We start from the raw sequence: 6,730 nt of genomic DNA, 5'->3' as shown, positions 1-6,730 counted from the left end.
CATAAACATACATGAAAAAGATAAAGAAAAGATAGTAAAGAGTTAAAGTCTGGTGACCAAGGAGTCCTCTCAAGTGATCATAATTAGTGCCTTGATTTTAAGAGAGAACTCCTTATCACCAATTGAGAGTTCATTATCAAGGGACCAAAGTTTTGGGGAAGGATCATGAATTTTGGAAGAAAGAAATTTCAAAAGAGAGAAGGTTTTGAGAGGAGAAATTTCTCTCACAAATCTTCTTGGGCATTGTGTTATTAGCATCAAAATCTAGGTAGATCCTTGTGATTTATTCATGCAGTTGATTACGCTATTTCTTTCCCTATCTTTTCATGACTGTGAATTGATTGTCTGTGTTTTATTGCAAAGAATATTTCAATCTTGTAATTTGGAATTTATTGTATGCATATTATTTTCGTCTATATATGAGAAGATTAAAATCTTAGAACAATCCTCCTTCCATGGAATTAAAATTTTGGAAATTAATTTGGGAGGAGTTTTGAAAGAAAAGAAAGTTTTTTCTTTTTGATGAATAGTCATTTTCTATTAATAAAATATACTAAGAATACAATTCACAAAAAAGGAGCCAGGGGATACAAGATCACCTCATGAAAGAGTTCACGCAGTCAAAGCCAAACTTAAAAAAACGGCCTCAGTCAGAAACAACAACTATTCATCAAAAAAATAACAGAATAAACAACCTCAGGCTGCCCAGGTAGTGCCAGCCGAGGGAGGAGGATCATCTTTATCAATAAATCCCCACGTATTAGTGGGATTGTGGGGCAGACTGGGAACATTTCAGCCATCATCAATAGCAGTAGGATTAGGGGTAGCCTCCACATCCTTAACCTCTAGCCGCAGAGGAGAAATCGCCAAAGCCAAGCGAGGAAATTTCCCAAAATGTGCCCGTTGAGGCCCAGGAGGAGGAGCTGAGGACCAGCTAGAACCACCATGGGGTGGGGAAGCAGAGTGGTGCCTCCATCTGCCATCACCACCACTAAGAGAGTGGTGGCGAGAAGCTTGGGAGCGTGGTTTGTGCGAGTGACAGCTTGAGGACTGGCGACGAGAACAACGGCCACGAGGGTAGAGGCATCAGCTGAGGCATTCAAAGGAACTCTGGAAATGGTACAAGGAACATTGCCCTAGTGATTTAACAATTCCTATAAGTGAGCAACTTCTAGGAAAACTTTATTAGCTTGCACCTGGATCTACATAATCACATTGTTACAAATGCATGCCTTAGTTTACATAGCAATGTTAACATCCAAAAAATTATGAGTGAATAGAACAAAATTCCTATCTTTCCACAGAGAAAACAAAATTTCCATCCTGAAGATATGCCAAATCTAAGTGAATTTTTGAAGAATTCTGGTGGAATCACCCAATAGGATCATGTGCCATGAATATGGTTCAGGCCTGAAAGGCTTGAAAAAATCATGAATCCAGTGCCAATAATTTTGAGCATGCTTACAAAACCAAAAAATATGCAAAAAGGACTCAGGTTGACCACAAAAGGGGCATTTGGGATCAGGAATCCCCATTGTGCTTGAGCTGAGGCCCCAGGGGAAGACCTTGTAAGGCAAGACACCAAGAAAAGTGGGCAATCTTGGGTTCTATAATAGCATTCCAAATGGTGTCAAAATGTTTTCTCCATTGAGAAAGTGAAGATTGCAAATCCCACCACTAGTTAAGCATGTCAACCATCAGAAGATGGGGCAAGAGCCATTTGTACTGCATATTGGGCTTATAATTGGCAAATGGAGTGGTAGGATACCAGTTCCAATCATGCCACCAAGGCCGAATAGACTGAATCCCACCCTTATGAACTAGGTGCATAGGGATGGAAGACAATAGAAGGTCAAAAGTCTTTTGATCCATATAGACAAGGTGGTACTGAACTTGCATATCTTCCCATGACTTGAAACTCATGGTGACTCTTGAAAAGAGATCCTTAAGAGTTTGAATGCTATGTTTGAAAAAATGAAGAGCATTGGCACCTTGAATCTTGGTGAGAGGAGTACCCTGAATTGCAAATAGGGGAGATCACCAAATGCTCTGTTGATTTAAGGAGAGTCCATCGCGAAATTCCACTCCAGCCCAATGAAGCCATGGCTTAAGAGCTTCCTAGGATTTCTAGATACTCTTAATAAGAAATGAGCCCGAAATGGCCACTGGTTCATGCATGATGAGAAGGGTTTGAAAACCAATCCCCTTCCATGTAGGCCTATTAATAGGGAAGGGGAAAGAAATGCAGTGCCTTACCAAAATCTTCTAGGCTTTGTCCCCAGAAATAGCTCGGATAATCCATTTTTCACAAAGAGAAAGGCCCTATTTCTGAGTGGAAAGTAGGCCAAGACCACTAGACTCCCTTGGTAGACAACAAAAATCCCAAGAAACTCTATGAAAACCATGATGGTCAAAACTAGAAGCCCAAAGAAAATCTCTGAGCAAATGTTCCAGCTTGAGATAGGAAGCTTTGGAGGGTGCCCAATAGGAAGAAAAGTACAAATGAGTGGTGGCCAAAATATTAGAACAAATCTGGAATTTACTAGCAAGAGAAAGTAGCTTGGTGATCCAATAGTCAAGCTTTTTGTTAATCTTGGCAAGCATAGCATTCCAAAGCTCCACAGGAGAGGCCTGGAAGGAAAAGGGAATGCCAAGAAAGTGAAAGATTTCCCCACGAGTAACCCATTTCCACTCAAACTGGCTAAGCCAAGGTGGAGCTAGCAAAAAAGACTGGTGGTAGCAGAGAATTTTATGCCATTGGATGGCAGAGCCAGAGGCTTGACAAAAGGTGTCCAGACAGTTTAAAGAATTTTTGATATTTTCTTCATGCTCAAGAAGTGTAAGAAAGGAATCATTAGAAAAATGACCATTGACTAATTGGGAGGAAGATTCAGGCAAGGAAATGCCACAAATTAGCCCTGAAGACATAAAATGAGCTAGAAAATAGCCAAAACCTTCAATAGCAAGGACATAAAGCACTGGAGCTAGAGGGCAACCTTGCCTGATTGAACGAAAAAGTCTAAAAGCCTCAGATTGTGAATTATTGATGATAATGCAAGCATTAGCATCACCAAAGAGCATCTCCATAGACTAAAGAAAATTGGAACCAAAACCCAAAGCTTGAAGCATAGCCAAGATGAAGGGCCATTCAATGCGATGATAGGCTTTAACAAAATCTATCTTTAAAAAGATAGCCTCCTGCTTGGACTTGCAAGCCCATTACATACCTTCCCAAATAGCAATGATGTTGTCAAGAATATATCTAGACTTGATGAAGCCAATTTGCTCAGGCCGCACAATTAAAGGCAACATGTCCTTGATTTTGAGAGAGAGCACCTTGGCAATGATCTTATAAGACACGTTCAGAAGGGTAATGGGCCTCCAATTGCATATGTCCTCATTGCACTAGCTTTAGGTATGAATTTTATATTCCCTTTATTTATTATCTCTCCTATTCTTTTAGTATGATATGCTTCGAGATAGACTTTGTGCAGGCCAAGACCTATTTGTTCCCAGAGGTGTTTGTAAAATTCACATGGAAAGCCATCACACCTAGGAGACTTGTCATCCGCCATGGAGTAAACTGCCTCTTTAAGGTCTCTGAGGGAAAGAAGTTGCTCACAGAAAGCATGTTGCTCAACTGCAAGATGGTTTGGAGTAATAGAGATACACTTTCTGAGAGCTTCCTCCTAAGCAACCAAGTTTCCCTATGAAGCAAAGACGTTCTCATAATGAGGAACGAATGCTTGCAGGATGTCAGGGAGACTGGATAGAATAGCCATTCCCTGTTTGATCTTTTTAGTCCCAACATTGGTATGACAAGCTTGGAGAGCCTAAAAGAACTCCTTCAAGGCTTTATCACCAACCTCCAACCATTGGAAACAGGCCTTGATTTGAGCTCCACAGGCAGCATAGTTTTCAACAATTTGCTTGTCATGGGGAAGCTTGGCAAGGTGAATTTGAAAATCCACATCAAAGGGGTTGAATGTGAGAGCCTTAGAGGCTTTTTTTAGGGCGAGGGTGTTGGCTTCATAAGAGCGTTTCCTAAAAATTTCCAGCTGGCACCCATAGATGCATAGAAACTGACTAGTTCTAGTAATGGCATCATTCCACCATTGAATCCATCCCTGCTAGGATGGTGGACGTGGATCCAAATTCCAAACATGTTGGATGTGTGATATGGTGGAAGCATGCAGCAACACAAATTTGTTGAGGAAGAACTAAGACTTGGCCACCTTGGGGATAGCTATTTGCCAAGAAATGACAAAATAGATTGGATAGTGGATGAATAACATCACATCTATCAGGGGAATGATAGGTAGATCTCAATCTTCAAAAAAAGAGAAAAAAGATTGCGCAGAGATCATAGCACGATCAAGATGTTTTAAAAACTAGTCAGAGCCAGCTCAAAAGTTGGACCAAGTGTGCCAAACACCACTACCCTGGTGGTAGTTTGTATTAGGATAAAAAATGCCTAATTTATTTCACATGTAGTACTAGGCTTCTCTTTCCCCAACTGTCCATCGAAGGGGCATAATGCCATCTTTTTCAGATGCCACTTCAACCATATTAAAGTTCCCACACATGACCCAAGTAGTAGGAGGCAAGTTGTCAGCTAGCAAAACCCACATCTGGGACCTTTCCACAACATCACAAATGTGTTGAGCATGCAACAACACAAATGTTTGATATGGTGGAAGCATGCAACAACACAAATGTGTTGAGGAAGAACTGAGACTTGGCCACCTTGGGGATAGCTATTTGCCAAGAAATGAAAAAATAGATGGGATAGTGGACGAATAACATCACATCTATCAAGGGAATGACAGGCAGATCTCAATCTTCAAAAAAAGAGAAAAAAGATTGCATAGAGATCATAGCACGATCGAGATGTTTTAAAATCTGGTCAGAGCCAGCTCAAAAGTTGGACCAAGTGTGCCAAACCCCACTACCCTGGTGGTAGTTTGTATTAGGATAAAAAAGGCCCAATTTATTTCACATGTAGTACCAGGCTTCTCTTTCCCCAGCTGTCCATCGAAGGGGCATAATGCCATCTTTGTCAGATGCCACTTCAACCATATTAAAGTCCCCACACATGACCCAAGTAGCAAGAGGCGAGTTGTCAGCTAGCAAAACCCACATCTGGGACCTTTCCACAACATCATTAGATTCACAAACATTAAAGACTCCAAAAGAATGATTGTGAATGGAAAGAAAAAGCCAGATAATTCTATGTGTGGGGTTAGAACTGTGCAAAATAATAGCGAAATGAAGGCGAGGTGACAGGAGAGTAACTACACCACCTCAGCCAGCTTCATGCTGAGAGGAAAACATAACGCCATCCTTCCAAATGATGCGGCATGCAGTAGAAAGCATGAAACCAAAAATCTTAACTTCTTCTAGGTAGAGAAAATCTAAATTACCAAGTCTATGACGGGTGTCCTAGACATAGAATTTTTTGGGGAGGTTTGAAAGGCCTCAAACATTCCAGGAGAGGAAGTTCATGAGAACTCTTATATATCATCCTCGTCCTCAAGAGAGGAGTAGTTATTCTGTAAGAATGTAGAAACTAGGTGGAAGTTAGATGGGAAATCCTCTGACCTTACAGCCTACCATTTCACTTCTAGTATCTCCACATGTCCAGGAGGACTACAAGAATGACTTGTTGCTGATGGCATGATGGAAGAAACTACAAGAGGAGCATGAACCCCAGCCAAGGCAGAAACCTTGGTGGCTGCCTTAATCCCGTGTGTACTAGTAGGGTTTGGAACCTATGAAACCCCTAGAATAGGCATTGTGGAAGCCACTTGTGTCCCCATGCTAGCTGGTGTAGACGCTCCTATGGGAATAGGAGGAACCACAATGATTGTTGCATAAGATTGCTTGGGGGACAAGGGATTCAAGGGAACCTTGCCCTTGCACCCAACGATAACCCATTCTTCCTTTTTTCCTTTAGCCTATTTGGTAGGCGCTTCTTTAGGCGTGGGCTTGACCCTAGGCATAGCCAAAGGGAAATAATTGATCTTGTATTTCGTGGACTGGCACCTATAATAGGTGTTAGGTAGATTCAAGTAAAGCACCTTCTAGGAGAAGGTTTGAGCTCCAATCTGGATTTTCACAAAATCCTTGAGATCCTTGGAAAGATCAACTTTGATGCAAATGCATTGCTATGGGCGAGCATTAAAAAATTTCTCAGGCTCCTTGGTGACAACTTTGCCAAGGGCTTTGGCAATGGACTCAATGAAAGGCAAACATGGCAAGGGAAGACCTAGAAACTTGACCCTCATAAGAACTCTAAGCTTTTTATCATCCAAGACTGTGAAGTCTCAGGACCATTTTTGGAAAACAAGTAGAGAGGAATGCACAGAATAAGGTCCCTTGTTAAAGACAATGTCTACTTGTGATGAGTTAGTGAAGTGAAATAAAAAAAACCTTTGGAAAGGTTTTGCACAGCATCAAGGCGGACTCCATGAGGAGTCCAACATTTTTTAACCTAGTCTCGAAGCATAGCTTCAAGAGGAGTCCTACCAACAAAATAACCTATCAAGGTATGTTGCTCTTACCAATCACAAGCAGCATCAAATTCTTGCAAAGGAAGGATAATGTCAAGATTATCTCATGAAAGACCTTCGAGACAAACTTGCGCGAGTATTTGTTTTGAGGTGGTACCATGGCAGTCTGAAGTAGTAGCGTCAAATATACCATAAACAACTTGTTCTCCACTGGCCGA

The 6,730-nt window shown here is 41.4% G+C and overlaps 1 pseudogene; it reads right to left on the bottom strand.

Annotated features, from left to right (window-relative positions):
* Positions 1-845: 845 nt before the first annotated feature.
* The window catches only part of LOC149537288 (glutamate receptor 2.5-like), a 103,854-nt pseudogene continuing 97,969 nt past the window's right edge, over positions 846-6,730 (bottom strand).

Source organism: Cupressus sempervirens, chromosome 10, assembly GCF_028749045.1.
Source record: "Cupressus sempervirens isolate cs-2001-9-10 chromosome 10, ASM2874904v1, whole genome shotgun sequence".
Lineage (NCBI taxonomy): Eukaryota > Viridiplantae > Streptophyta > Pinopsida > Cupressales > Cupressaceae > Cupressus > Cupressus sempervirens.
This window is presented reverse-complemented; position numbering and strand designations above follow the sequence as displayed.